At 52.3% G+C, this 15,520-nt stretch overlaps 1 non-coding gene across 1 annotated transcript; it reads right to left on the reverse strand.

Annotated features, from left to right (window-relative positions):
- Window positions 1-693: 693 nt before the first annotated feature.
- On the reverse strand, window positions 694-856 carry LOC145275122 (U1 spliceosomal RNA). Its single transcript, XR_013867055.1, has one exon. It is a non-coding gene; the product is annotated as a U1 spliceosomal RNA (small nuclear RNA).
- Between the last annotated feature and the right edge of the window lie 14,664 nt (window positions 857-15,520).

The raw sequence follows: 15,520 nt of genomic DNA on the forward strand, positions 1-15,520 counted from the left end.
TGTTTGTGCTTTGTTCGCCATTTGTCTCATAGATCTTTTTGGATTTTGTCTGACTTTTCCTAAGTTTTTGATAAGTTTAGGTGTTCTTAAGGTGTCGGGACGTTGTCTATCTTTGAACAATGAAGTTTCCACGTAATGATCAATCGCCTATTTTTTTTAGTAATCGCCCATTTTGGTAAACATTTTGTTGATTTTGAGTTTTGTTTCCCCCAACTTGAATATTTCTTGTGCACGTACGTCATTCTCATGTTGATCTATGGTTAATCTTCTCTCCAATTCAACAGACATTGTTTAAAAATTAACATCTTTTGTTTCTCAAAAAAATTAGAAATCATACATTACATTATCATATAATAACAATTAAATATTAAATTTATTTTAATATTACCATAAAAAATAGTTCAGAAATTTTGTAACAGGGTTTATGCCCACACTGTATATCGAAAGAAGACACTTTCAGTAGCTGTAGGCGACAGCTAGACGAATTCCTCACGATTAAACGTTGATTACATTTACATGCAAATTAGATACAATCAGAACGTTGGAATTGAAGTGGATAATAAACTGGTCGAGTGAAATGGCGTATTTCTTGGTATTACAGAGATTAAGGGTGATTAAGCGGAGGGAGTACAGACCTACGAGTGAGAGGTACTTGGAAGAAGTAGGAAAGGATTTCTGATTTTGATTGTATTATCGGGGTGAGCGCGAACGCAGACCCCACACTTAGAAATAGCACGCTCGAGTCGTCCACATTTGGGACGATCGCAAAGGTCAACCCAACCGCAGTGCAATGGATGGGCCTCGCTCTGGGGGAACGACCTTAATGATCACCGTTACCCCCACGTAAGGTAAGTATTATATTTAGCCCTTCGTCCCCGGCCTTGGCATTATCTACTGCCAAGGCCTCATTTGGGGTACGAAGAAGCTTAGGCACAAAGGCCAGTAAGGGGGAGTGGGGGAAAAAAGGGGTCTTTTCTAGTCCTTAGCTAGACTTGCGTAAGATAGCAAGTACTTTATTATAAAACCTATACTAGAGTTTCTATCACGCACTGTTTCGCCTAACATTCTTACCCGGACCTACTTAAAATAACAGCTCCCCAGCTTACGGGATGACAGGCGACATTCACGCTGTGATAAAAGAGGAAAAAACATATAACATTATTTACAAAAAACTAAAAGGGAAAAAAATATGTACAAACTAAAGAGTTTTAATTTTTTTTTTTTTTTTTTTTTTGTAATGGGGGTGAGATGATGGGGAGGGGGGCAAACTAGAATACACCCAAAAAGAAATAAAAAGAAAACAAATTAACAAAATGCCTATGGGGGCGGGTTAGTAAGGGGACCCTCCCTACCTAACGGCTGGTCTGTCATATGAAACGCCCACTGTCTTTCGGTCCTCTTCCCCCGGGGGGAAAGGGTGAAAGCAAGCAGGTCGTTCCCTAAAGGGGAGTGGAGGAACTAGGGACATGTATGGAAAATAAATTAGGGTCGGGGATAATAGGGATGGATGGCGTCTTCCAAGATAATGTACGTAATGGGCAAAATAGGCCTGGGACAAAATAAAACAAGTGGACTTTTGGGCATCTTTGGAAGCTCTCCTAGTGCCAATCTATCAAAAAATAAAAAGCTATGGGAACAGGATCCACACGCATACTACCCTAATCTAGGCCCTATAAAAAGCACAAGCTATCCACTCTTGGTGGTTACTGCCTATCTAGCCTTAAAACTACCCAATATTATAAGGTAAACCTTATATTACTTGTCTTGATTGGGCTGGGTTCCGAGAAAAAAAGAAACCTCAGCACCCTAGGACCAATACCACTAGGGTGGAAACACGAACTTAAATCTAGCGCCTCGTCGGATGCACAAACTAGTGTTGTGCACCCATCTTCTATCAAAGTCGATGTGGGGCAATCTTTTCCAATCACATCTGATTTTCGTTTTAAGTTGATGCTTAAAACGAACAACCAGATCGTGATCGGAAACGGACTGCCCCCTATAGACAATGTCCAGACGTGAAACCCACGTCACTAACCTAGCCACCGCTAGGATCGCTAGAAACCCCAACCGTTTCTCCCTGTCAAACGGCGGATCCACATTATCGACTACGTACGCTAAATCAAGTGACACCGACCGCTCGGGGTCGATGCGAGCCGTTACCCCTTCGACATACTCCCAGAGACTCCGCACCCCGCTGCAAAGAAAGAACGCGTGTTCTCTCGTCTCCTCCTCTTCTTCATCATTGCAGCGTGGGCACGGGGGATAGTAATAATCCCTATCATGATCGTCCCTGGCTAGTTTGCCAAAGAGTGGCAGCGCGTCTCGGACTAGCCTCCACGTAATAGAAAATTCAGCGTTGTTGATGTAGCTACTGGCAGGCGCCCAACTCCACAGCGAGAGAACTTCCCCCCTCGACAGATGTAGCCGCTCCACCAGCGGGTCTTTCGCAGTCCCCTCCACTACATCCCTATATAGCAACCACCTAGGCCGTGCAAGGTCACTGGACCCCGGCAATGCCCTAAGGGCGGCTCGGCATTCGGTCAGGAAACACCTTTCCCCCGCCGGTCTTCTGCGACCTTCAGCGGCAGGGTTGGATATGAGCCGTGGGAAAGCTTGCTCCACGACTGGTACCCAGGGCGTTTCCTCCATCAGTGTCCGACTCAGGAATGCCAATCTTTCTGCGTGCTTGTGACTAAGCAGATCAGGCATCCCCAAGCCTCCCTCGCTAAGCTTCTGTGTACAGACCTGTCTACGGACATACGGCTTTCCTCCTACCCAAAGAAGTTTGAATAGGAGTTGCTCTAAAGCCTTACAGCGGTCCGCAGGCAGGGGAAGAACAGATAAACGGTAAAGGATCAGCGGAAACACGTATGTAGCACATGCCTCCGCACGACCCTTCAAGGACAATTTCCTCCGAATCCAAGTCCCTACTGACGACTCGACCTTAGTCTGTACTTCCGACCAATTCTTGTCCAGCTGGAGGTCCGGCCCGAACCACACACCGAGGATCTTTACTGGGCCATCTGTCCAGCCGAACGCACCTGGAAGCGAGTTTACCCCGGTCCAGGCGCCCAACCGCAGGCCAACGGACTTGCTGCGATTGATCACGGCCCCTGTGACAACTTCATACTCAGCGATCGCCTCTACCACCGCTTCAATGTCGGTTCGTCGTGCGACGAACACGGTGACGTCATCGGCGTACGCGGACACCCTGGCAACTTTGCCGCCAGGCAGAGCTATGCCGCGTAGGACTGGTCTCGCCGCCTCGTCCCTTAATTTGCGAAGGAAGGGCTCCAACGCCAGGACATAAAGCAGAGGCGACAGCGGACAACCCTGCCGCACCGACCGGGAGACCCCAAAGGACTCCGACAACCTACCGTTAACTTGCACCACCACCGCGGGATCACGATACAGGGCGGAGATCCACTTGCGGAAGTCCGGACCAAAGCCGGCGGTTTCCACAACAGCCCTCAGGAACCCATGGTCCACCCTGTCGAACGCCTTGGACTGATCTAAATTGATCAGCGCGGCTTCTGTGTCGTCTTCTACCCCCTCTAAGATCGTGCGAATCAAGTGCAGATTGTTTTGAATCGATCGATCCTTCACAGCGTAGTTCTGATCCGGTTCGACCAAGTCGCCGATAACAGCCTGCAGTCGATTCGCAAGAACGCGGGACAAAATCTTGAAATCTGCGTTAAGCAGAGTGATGGGCCTATAGTCATCTAGATTCCCCCCTCCATGTTGGTTCCCCTTCTTCAGAAGCGTGACCACTCCTTTGGTTACCTGCCTCGGGATCGAGTCCTGGGCAAACCAGTGGTTAAACACGCCCGTCAGAAGGGGCACAAACATGGGCGACAGCCTCAAGAACAGTTCGTAAGGTAAACCATCGAGCCCCGGAGATTTGTTGCGGCCAACCTGCTTCAACGCAGTAATGACCTCACGCTCCGTAACCATCCCCTCGCAGCTAGCCGCTCGGGCCGCAGTAAGGCGGGGCGAGCCAGCTAAATAGCTGCCAAACTCCTGGCCGCGGAGTCTGGGTAGTTTGGTGAAGCGCTCCTCCAAATGTTGCCGAAACCCATTGCAGATCTCCCGTGTCGACACGAGAGGACGCCCTCCCAGGTTATTCACCTCCCGAATGTACCCGTCCGAGCCACGTCTTAGGGCAGCCTTACGCTCAACAGCGTCAACGTTCACGGCTTCGTTGGAAACTCTTTCTAACCTAGCCCTAATTAACTGACCTTCATATCGCTCGCTAGCCAAGCGATTGAGGTCCCCCTTAACTAGAGCTAGTTCTAGGGAATCCCCCCCTGCCACCGCCCGGGTCAATCTATCCTCTAAGTGCCTTTTGGTCCTAGCCCTAGTTAACGCGAGGCGTTGGCTGTATTGGACACAAAAGCGCCTAATGGTAGCCTTAAGGTTAACCCACCATCTACTCCCGGTAACCGCCCCCACTAACTCCCTCTGAATTAGTAATGTCAGCTGCTCCCGGAAGTCGACCGACTCCAATAAGGAGGCGTTCATCTTCCAGTAGCCTGCCAACCTAGGCCTATTACCTAATTTCAAACGGGCCAAAACAAGTTTGTGGTCCGAATGACCTAACCAGTGGAACGTGGGACAAGATAGGAAATCTGTGTCGCCCCTTCTAATTAACATCCTGTCCAAGTATGAACTTGTAAAGGCGGCCGAGCTAGATTGCCACGTCCACATCTCCCTCCCGGGGTGATCCAGACGGAACCTATCGACCAGATCGCACGAGGCCATCAGGTCGGACAGGCTGCTTTCACACCCTCCCGACCCTCTAACCCCCCCGACCTTATCTATATTGGGGTCCAGGATGGCATTCCAGTCCCCCATTAAAACTACCCGCTCCGGACCCGAAGAGAGAAACACCTCCACCCGCCGAAAAAAGGAAACCCTCTCGCTGGGGATGTTAGGCGCATAAACTGCCACGATCCGAAACGCGCCGCTTTTAACGGCAACATCGACCACGACCAACCTCCCATGAGCGTCCGCGTGGACAAGTGTAACCGTCGCAGACAGAGTGCGACTCACTAGTACAGAAACCCCCCGGCTATAGAGACTGCCATATGCTGAGTAAACATCAAAATCGTTCACCAGCACATCGCAGTCCCCGGCCCTAACAAAGTGGGTCTCTTGCAAGGTGGCTACATCTACCTCAAGGGCCACGAGATCCCTCAGCACGCGAACAGCCTTGCTTCGGGATCTCATGCCCCTCGCATTTAAACTAGCTAAATTCAAGCTCGTTTCCATGTTTCCACTATCTAGTAGTATTCCTCTACTAGGGGTCTAAAGTCCTCGGGGGTCAGGACGTCGAAGGCCTGACCGAGACTGCCCGTGAGCAGGTCGGACGTAAGCCGTCCGTCTCGTGCCAGGCCTCCTACGTCCAGGGGAAACGTCACCTTTAGTGCCCTATAAAAGGAAGGGTGAACGTAAAGTGGGACCCTCCCTTCACATTGGTTGGCTATTTTGCTGAGTGATGGGTGCTCCCCGTCTACAATTTTGAATCCTGAGAAGGCTGTCTTTCCCTCCTCGATCATCCTCCAGAGGGCTTTAGCTCTACCTCCCCTGTTCACCCGGACGAAGGTAATGAGAGATGGAGCGTTGCTGAAATTCTTTGGGTCAGTGACCTCCTTTCCATCGACCACCTTGAGGGCTTCCAGTTCTTTCATATGTTTTTTCTGTCGGCCGTTGAGGTCACTGACCGTATGGCTTAGGTCGGCGGTGCATATTTTTTCCCCAGGCCAGAAAGGGAGTTTCCTGGTCCTTTCTTCCCTAGGGGCCGCCGACTTTCTGTGTTCTGGTATTTCGACTTCTGGGTCCTCTATGATGTTGTTTTCCGGAGCTCCTTGTTGCTCCATCTCTGAATCCTGGGTAGTGAAAAGGGGAGGGGTAAGCTGAACTTCTTCATGGGGGGTGGTTTTTTCCGGAAGCTCAGGGTGCTGGTCTTTTTGATCTTCCTTTCTTTCTCTCTTCTCCTGGTGTTTGTCATTGTCGCTCTCAGAGCCCGAGGAGCTGCCCCTGAGCTTCCTTTTAGCAGTAGTCGCCGTAGGTCGTGATACGGTTTGTGGAGCCGGCTCTGCTTTCTTGGCTGTCCTGGCTGTTACGGTGCTCCACTTACTGGTCCCAGCTTCGTCCTCTTTCTTCTCCTCCCTTGATTTTCTTCCTGCTTCCTCCTCGGTTTTCTTGGTCGCCACCGTTGTTGTCTTCTTTTGAGGGCAGAATCGTGCAACGTGACCCGTTTTCTGGCAATGCCAGCATTGTGGTCTTCTGCCCTCAACTATGACGATCATCGACCAGCCCTCGCAGGTAAATTGGGCTGGGATCCCGTGGAATTCTTTGCGGGTTAGCCGCATCTGGAGCCGGTAGTCCCCGGTGTGGATATTTCTAGGTCCTTTTATGGCCTCAATTTCTTCCACATCGCCATATTGGGACAGGATGGCCCCCAGCTGCTCTTCGACGAGGAAGCACGGTACCCCTGTTACCGTTATGGTCGTTCTCCTCTTGGAGAGATATTCCGGTCGAATTTTGATATCTCTCCACACGACGTCACCTCTTGCCAGCTTCTCAGCGTCTTCTTTTGTCGGCAATAGGACCTCCCACATGGCGTTGAAACGCCGGACCGCGTACTGGGCCATGATGTTGAGTTCGCCCAGCAGCTCCATCATTGTATCCTTTGGCACACCTTTGAGTCCTTTCCCTTTCGCGTCTAAGGTTAACAGGGATACCGATCTTTCCCGTATTTTTTCAAGGGCTTCCGGGACGACTTTGATATTGTTCCCCTCGACGTAGCTACTATATTTCTCGTCGAAGAGCTGCTTGTAGTACTGGGGGCGTCTAGTTTCTTTGGGTTGGGGACCCCAGCTCCGTTGTTCCGCTGCGACTTTTCCGTCCCACACTGCTGCCACAGGAGTTGAAGGTGGTGTTCTTTGCTCCTCTGGGATTGGTGAGTCTGTACCTGCGAGAGCTGGCCACTCCTCGTTCTTAGCCGGCTCCACGCTTTTTGGTTTCCACCCCCCCGGGGAGCACCCATCCACAACAATGACCTCCGCTGATTTAGTTCTTCTGCGGGTCTCTGTGGCCGACTTTTGGGGGCTGCTCCTTGCCGACTGTGTTTGTTCCGGTACTGTTGGTGTCTCGTTGTCGAGCACCCACCAACGTTTTACAGGCCTCCTTTTCTTTTTCTTAGCCGCCGCCGCTGCCTTGGATATATCTTCCTCCTCTCCGCCTGGAGTCTGCTTGATGAAGTCACTCCAGGCCTTGACGACTTCCTCGCGGCTCCCGGTTGTAGGCGGCATCCATGGCCTGTTAGTGTCGACCACAGAGACCCGTTCGCTCGTCCCGGGGGCGCCTTCCTGGGTGGCGATCCCCTCATTTGCAACACTGCCCGCAGCACTACCGAACGCTTGCGACCCTTCTGAACTGGGGGTGACGACCCCCGGGACCTTCCACTGTACTGGAGCACCACCGAGTGTGGTGCCCCCCGTCATCGTCACTGGGATATCACCAAAGGTGATATCCCCAGGTATCGGCACTGGGGTGTCACCGGGTGTGACACCCCCCCTTCTCGGTACTGGGGTGTCACCGGATGTGACTCCCCCCTTTCTCGGCACTGGGGTGTCACCGGATGTGACACCCCCCCTTCTCGGCACTGGGGTGTCACCGGGTGTGACACCCCCCCTTCTCGGCACTGGGGTGTCACCGGATGTGACACCCCCCCTTCTCGGCACTGGGGTGTCACCGGGTGTGACACCCCCCTTCTCGTCACTGGAGTGCCACCGGATGTGGCACTCCCCCTCCTCGTCACAACACCAGGGGCGTCCCCCATGGTGTTAGAGGCAGAGGCCTGCCTCTTTTTTTGTTGGCCCAGTGCCCTTCACCGACCCGCCGATTCGGAGCTAGAGGGCCTTCGCCTAATGGCACGTCGGTTACCTCTAGTCCTGCCGGCTGCTTAAGTCGGATCCAGACACTGGACGGACCTGCAAAAAAGAAAGAAAAGCAAAAAGTTAGTGAGCCGAAAGGACCACTCACCCAAAGAAGGGGTCGGTCCTTTTAGGCCGGACAAAGAAAACCCTTAAGTGGTCAAAAGGCTGACCAAGTGGGCACCTGCTTTCGAGAACTGTGTCTGGTCTAGTGCGTGTCTTGGAACAGATACTACACTTTGATCATGACTGCGTTACCCGAAGTAAGGTAAGTATTATATTTAGCCCTTCGTCCCCGGCCTTGGCATTATCTACTGCCAAGGCCTCATTTGGGGTACGAAGAAGCTTAGGCACAAAGGCCAGTAAGGGGGAGTGGGGGAAAAAGGGGTCTTTTCTAGTCCTTAGCTAGACTTGCGTAAGATAGCAAGTACTTTATTATAAAACCTATACTAGAGTTTCTATCACGCACTGTTTCGCCTAACATTCTTACCCGGACCTACTTAAAATAACAGCTCCCCAGCTTACGGGATGGCAGGCGACATTCACGCTGTGATAAAAGAAGAACATATTACATTATATACAAGAAATTAAAAGGAAAAATATCTACAAACTAAAGAGTTTTAATTTTTTTTTTTTTTTTTTTAAATGGGGGTGAGATGATGGGAAGGGGGGCAAACTAGAATACACCCAAAAAGAAATAAAAAGAAAACAAATTAACAAAATGCCTATGGGGGCGGGTTAGTAAGGGGACCCTCCCTACCTAACGGCTGGTCTGTCATATGAAACGCCCACTGTCTTCCGGTCCTCTTCCCCCGGGGGGAAAGGGTGAAAGCAAGCAGGTCGTTCCCTAAAGGGGAGTGGAGGAACTAGGGACATGTATGGAAAATAAATTAGGGTCGGGGATAATAGGGATGGATGGCGTCTTCCAAGATAATGTACGTAATGGGCAAAATAGGCCTGGGACAAAATAAAACAAGTGGACTTTTGGGCATCTTTGGAAGCTCTCCTAGTGCCAATCTATCAAAAAATAAAAAGCTATGGGAACAGGATCCACACGCATACTACCCTAATCTAGCCCCTATAAAAAGCACAAGCTATCCACTCTTGGTGGTTACTGCCTATCTAGCCTTAAAACTACCCAATATTATAAGGTAAACCTTATATTACTTGTCTTGATTGGGCTGGGTTCCGAGAAAAAAGAAACCTCAGCACCCTAGGACCAATACCACTAGGGTGGAAACACGAACTTAAATCTAGCGCCTCGTCGGATGCACAAACTAGTGTTGTGCACCCATCTTCTATCAAAGTCGATGTGGGGCAATCTTTTCCAATCACATCTGATTTTCGTTTTAAGTTGATGCTTAAAGCGAACAACCAGATCGTGATCGGAAACAGACTGCCCCCTATAGACAATGTCCAGACGTGAAACCCACGTCACTAACCTAGCCACCGCTAGGATCGCTAGAAACCCCAACCGTTTCTCCCTGTCAAACGGCGGATCCACATTATCGACTACGTACGCTAAATCAAGTGGCACCGACCGCTCGGGGTCGATGCGAGCCGTTACCCCTTCGACATACTCCCAGAGACTCCGCACCCCGCTGCAAAGAAAGAACGCGTGTTCTCTCGTCTCCTCCTCTTCTTCATCATTGCAGCGTGGGCACGGGGGATAGTAATAATCCCTATCATGATCGTCCCTGGCTAGTTTGCCAAAGAGTGGCAGCGCGTCTCGGACTAGCCTCCACGTAATAGAAAATTCAGCGTTGTTGATGTAGCTACTGGCAGGCGCCCAACTCCACAGCGAGAGAACTTCCCCCCTCGACAGATGTAGCCGCTCCACCAGCGGGTCTTTTGCAGTCCCCTCCACTACATCCCTATATAGCAACCACCTAGGCCGTGCAAGGTCACTGGACCCCGGCAATGCCCTAAGGGCGGCTCGGCATTCGGTCAGGAAACACCTTTCCCCCGCCGGTCTTCTGCGACCTTCAGCGGCAGGGTTGGATATGAGCCGTGGGAAAGCTTGCTCCACGACTGGTACCCAGGGCGTTTCCTCCATCAGTGTCCGACTCAGGAATGCCAATCTTTCTGCGTGCTTGTGACTTAGCAGATCAGGCATCCCCAAGCCTCCCTCGCTAAGCTTCTGTGTACAGACCTGTCTACGGACATACGGCTTTCCTCCTACCCAAAGAAGTTTGAATAGGAGTTGCTCTAAAGCCTTACAGCGGTCCGCAGGCAGGGGAAGAACAGATAAACGGTAAAGGATCAGCGGAAACACGTATGTAGCACATGCCTCCGCGCGACCCTTCAAGGACAATTTCCTCCGAATCCAAGTCCCTACTGACGACTCGACCTTAGTCTGTACTTCCGACCAATTCTTGTCCAGCTGGAGGTCCGGCCCGAACCACACACCGAGGATCTTTACTGGGCCATCTGTCCAGCCGAACGCACCTGGAAGCGAGTTTACCCCGGTCCAGGCACCCAACCGCAGGCCAACGGACTTGCTGCGATTGATCACGGCCCCTGTGACAACTTCATACTCAGCGATCGCCTCTACCACCGCTTCAATGTCGGTTCGTCGTGCGACGAACACGGTGACGTCATCGGCGTACGCGGACACCCTGGCAACTTTGCCGCCAGGCAGAGCTATGCCGCGTAGGACTGGTCTCGCCGCCTCGTCCCTTAATTTGCGAAGGAAGGGCTCCAACGCCAGGACATAAAGCAGAGGCGACAGCGGACAACCCTGCCGCACCGACCGGGAGACCCCAAAGGACTCCGACAACCTACCATTAACTTGCACCACTACCGCGGGATCACGATACAGGGCGGAGATCCACTTGCGGAAGTCCGGACCAAAGCCGGCGGTTTCCACAACAGCCCTCAGGAACCCATGGTCCACCCTGTCGAACGCCTTGGACTGATCTAAATTGATCAGCGCGGCTTCTGTGTCGTCTTCTACCCCCTCTAAGATCGTGCGAATCAAGTGCAGATTGTTCTGAATCGATCGATCCTTCACAGCGTAGTTCTGATCCGGTTCGACCAAGTCGCCGATAACAGCCTGCAGTCGATTCGCAAGAACGCGGGACAAAATCTTGAAATCTGCGTTAAGCAGAGTGATGGGCCTATAGTCATCTAGATTCCCCCCTCCATGTTGGTTCCCCTTCTTCAGAAGCGTGACCACTCCTTTGGTTACCTGCCTCGGGATCGAGTCCTGGGCAAACCAGTGGTTAAACACGCCCGTCAGAAGGGGCACAAACATGGGCGACAGCCTCAAGAACAGTTCGTAAGGTAAACCATCGAGCCCCGGAGATTTGTTGCGGCCAACCTGCTTCAACGCAGTAATGACCTCACGCTCCGTAACCATCCCCTCACAGCTAGCCGCTCGGGCCGCAGTAAGGCGGGGCGAGCCAGCTAAATAGCTGCCAAACTCCTGGCCGCGGAGTCTGGGTAGTTTGGTGAAGCGCTCCTCCAAATGTTGCCGAAACCCATTGCAGATCTCCCGTGTCGACACGAGAGGACGCCCTCCCAGGTTATTCACCTCCCGAATGTACCCGTCCGAGCCACGTCTTAGGGCAGCCTTACGCTCAACAGCGTCAACGTTCACGGCTTCGTTGGAAACTCTTTCTAACCTAGCCCTAATTAACTGACCTTCATATCGCTCGCTAGCCAAGCGATTGAGGTCCCCCTTAACTAGAGCTAGTTCTAGGGAATCCCCCCCTGCCACCGCCCGGGTCAATCTATCCTCTAAGTGCCTTTTGGTCCTAGCCCTAGTTAACGCGAGGCGTTGGCTGTATTGGACACAAAAGCGCCTAATGGTAGCCTTAAGGTTAACCCACCATCTACTCCCGGTAACCGCCCCCACTAACTCCCTCTGAATTAGTAATGTCAGCTGCTCCCGGAAGTCGACCGACTCCAATAAGGAGGCGTTCATCTTCCAGTAGCCTGCCAACCTAGGCCTATTACCTAATTTCAAACGGGCCAAAACAAGTTTGTGGTCCGAATGACCTAACCAGTGGAACGTGGGACAAGATAGGAAATCTGTGTCGCCCCTTCTAATTAACATCCTGTCCAAGTATGAACTTGTAAAGGCGGCCGAGCTAGATTGCCACGTCCACATCTCCCTCCCGGGGTGATCCAGACGGAACCTATCGACCAGATCGCACGAGGCCATCAGGTCAGACAGGCTGCTTTCACACCCTCCCGACCCTCTAACCCCCCCGACCTTATCTATGCTGGGGTCCAGGATGGCATTCCAGTCCCCCATTAAAACTACCCGCTCCGGACCCGAAGAGAGAAACACCTCCACCCGCCGAAAAAAGGAAACCCTCTCGCTGGGGATGTTAGGCGCATAAACTGCCACGATCCAAAACGCGCCGCTTTTAACGGCAACATCGACCACGACCAGCCTCCCATGAGCGTCCGCGTGGACAAGTGTAACCGTCGCAGACAGAGTGCGACTCACTAGTACAGAAACCCCCCGGCTATAGAGACTGCCATATGCTGAGTAAACATCAAAATCGTTCACCAGCACATCGCAGTCCCCGGCCCTAACAAAGTGGGTCTCTTGCAAGGTGGCTACATCTACCTCAAGGGCCACGAGATCCCTCAGCACGCGAACAGCCTTGCTTCGGGATCTCATGCCCCTCGCATTTAAACTAGCTATATTCAAGCTCGTTTCCATGTTTCCACTATCTAGTAGTATTCCTCTACTAGGGGTCTAAAGTCCTCGGGGGTCAGGACGTCGAAGGCCTGACCGAGACTGCCAGTGAGCAGTTCGGACGTAAGCCGTCCGTCTCGAGCCAGGCCTCCTACGTCCAGGGGAAACGTCATCTTTAGTGCCCTATAAAAGGAAGGGTGAACGTAAAGTGGGACCCTCCCTTCACATTGGTTGGCTATTTTGCTGAGTGATGGGTGCTCCCCGTCTACAATTTTGAATCCTGAGAAGGCTGTCTTTCCCTCCTCGATCATCCTCCAGAGGGCTTTAGCTCTACCTCCCCTGTTCACCCGGACGAAGGTAATGAGAGATGGAGCGTTGCTGAAATTCTTCGGGTCAGTGACCTCCTTTCCATCGACCACCTTGAGGGCTTCCAGTTCTTTCATATGTTTTTTCTGTCGGCCGTTGAGGTCACTGACCGTATGGCTTAGGTCGGCGGTGCATATTTTTTCCCCAGGCCAGAAAGGGAGTTTCCTGGTCCTTTCTTCCCTAGGGGCCGCCGACTTTCTGTGTTCTGGTATTTCGACTTCTGGGTCCTCTATGATGTTGTTTTCCGGAGCTCCTTGTTGCTCCATCTCTGAATCCTGGGTAGTGAAAAGGGGAGGGGTAAGCTGAACTTCTTCCTGGGGGGTGGTTTTTTCTGGAAGCTCAGGGTGCTGGTCTTTTTGATCTTCCTTTCTTTCTCTCTTCTCCTGGTGTTTGTCATTGTCGCTCTCAGAGCCCGAGGAGCTGCCCCTGAGCTTCCTTTTAGCGGTAGTCGCCGTAGGTCGTGATACGGTTTGTGGAGCCGGCTCTGCTTTCTTGGCTGTCCTGGCTGTTACGGTGCTCCACTTACTGGTCCCAGCTTCGTCCTCTTTCTTCTCCTCCCTTAATTTTCTTCCTGCTTCCTCCTCTGTTTTCTTGGTCGCCACCGTTGTTGTCTTCTTTTGAGGGCAGAATCGTGCAACGTGACCCGTTTTCTGGCAATGCCAGCATTGTGGTCTTCTGCCCTCAACTATGACGATCATCGACCAGCCCTCGCAGGTAAATTGGGCTGGGATCCCGTGGAATTCTTTGCGGGTTAGCCGCATCTGGAGCCGGTAGTCCCCGGTGTGGATATTTCTAGGTCCTTTTATGGCCTCAATTTCTTCGACATCGCCATATTGGGACAGGATGGCCCCCAGCTGCTCTTCGACGAGGAAGCACGGTACCCCTGTTACCGTTATGGTCGTTCTCCTCTTGGAGAGATATTCCGGTCGAATTTTGATATCTCTCCACACGACGTCACCTCTTGCCAGCTTCTCAGCGTCTTCTTTTGTCGGCAATAGGACCTCCCACATGGCGTTGAAACGCCGGACCGCGTACTGGGCCATGATGTTGAGTTCGCCCAGCAGCTCCATCATTGTATCTTTTGGCACACCTTTGAGTCCTTTCCCTTTCGCGTCTAAGGTTAACAGGGATACCGATCTTTCCCGTATTTTTTCAAGGGCTTCCGGGACGAATTTGATGTTGTTCCCCTCGACGTAGCTACTATATTTCTCGTCGAAGAGCTGCTTGTAGTACTGGGGGCGTCTAGTTTCTTTGGGTTGGGGACCCCAGCTCCGTTGTTCCGCTGCGACTTTTCCGTCCCACACTGCTGCCACAGGAGTTGAAGGTGGTGTTCTTTGCTCCTCTGGGATTGGTGAGTCTGTACCTGCGAGAGCTGGCCACTCCTCGTTCTTAGCCGGCTCCACGCTTTTTGGTTTCCACCCCCCCGGGGAGCACCCATCCACAACAATGACCTCCGCTGATTTAGTTCTTCTGCGGGTCTCTGTGGCCGACTTTTGGGGGCTGCTCCTTGCCGACTGTGTTTGTTCCGGTACTGTTGGTGTCTCGTTATCGAGCACCCACCAACGTTTTACAGGCCTCCTTTTCTTTTTCTTAGCCGCCGCCGCTGCCTTGGATATATCTTCCTCCTCTCCGCCTGGAGTCTGCTTGATGAAGTCACTCCAGGCCTTGACGACTTCCTCGCGGCTCCCGGTTGTAGGCGGCATCCATGGCCTGTTAGTGTCGACCACAGAGACCCGTTCGCTAGTCCCGGGGGCGCCTTCCTGGGTGGCGATCCCCTCATTTGCAACACTGCCCGCAGCACTACCGAACGTTTGCGACCCTTCCGAACTGGGGGTGACGACCCCCGGGACCTTCCACTGTACTGGAGCACCACCGAGTGTGGTGCCCCCCGTCATCGTCGCTGGGATATCACCAAAGGTAATATCCCCAGGTATCGGCACTGGGGTGTCACCGGGTGTGACACCCCCCCTTCTCGGTACTGGGGTGTCACCGGATGTGACACCCCCCCTTCTCGTCACTGGAGTGCCACCGGATGTGGCACTCCCCCTCCTCGTCACAACACCAGGGGCGTCCCCCATGGTGTTAGAGGCAGAGGCCTGCCTCTTTTTTTGTTGGCCCAGTGCCCTTCACCGACCCGCCGATTCGGAGCTAGAGGGCCTTCGCCTAATGGCACGTCGGTTACCTCTAGTCCTGCCGGCTGCTTAAGTCGGATCCAGACACTGGACGGACCTGCAAAAAAGAAAGAAAAGCAAACAGTTAGTTGGCCGAAAGGACCACTCACCCAAAGAAGGGGTCGGTCCTTTTCGGCCGGACAAAATAAAACCCTTAAGTGGTCAAAAGGCTGACCAAGTGGGCACCTGCTTTCGAGAACTTTGTCTGGTCTAGTGCGTGTCTTGGAACAGATACTACACTTTGATCATGACTACGTTACCCGAAGTAAGGTAAGTATTATATTTAGCCCTTCGTCCCCGGCCTTGGCATTATCTACTGCCAAGGCCTCATTTGGGGTACGAAGAAGCTTAGGCACAAAGGCCAGTAAGGGGGAGTGGGGGAAAAAGGG

The sequence above is a fragment of the Euprymna scolopes genome, unplaced genomic scaffold, assembly GCF_053919585.1.
Source record: "Euprymna scolopes isolate OS-2025 unplaced genomic scaffold, ASM5391958v1 sca6, whole genome shotgun sequence".
Taxonomy (NCBI): domain Eukaryota; kingdom Metazoa; phylum Mollusca; class Cephalopoda; order Sepiida; family Sepiolidae; genus Euprymna; species Euprymna scolopes.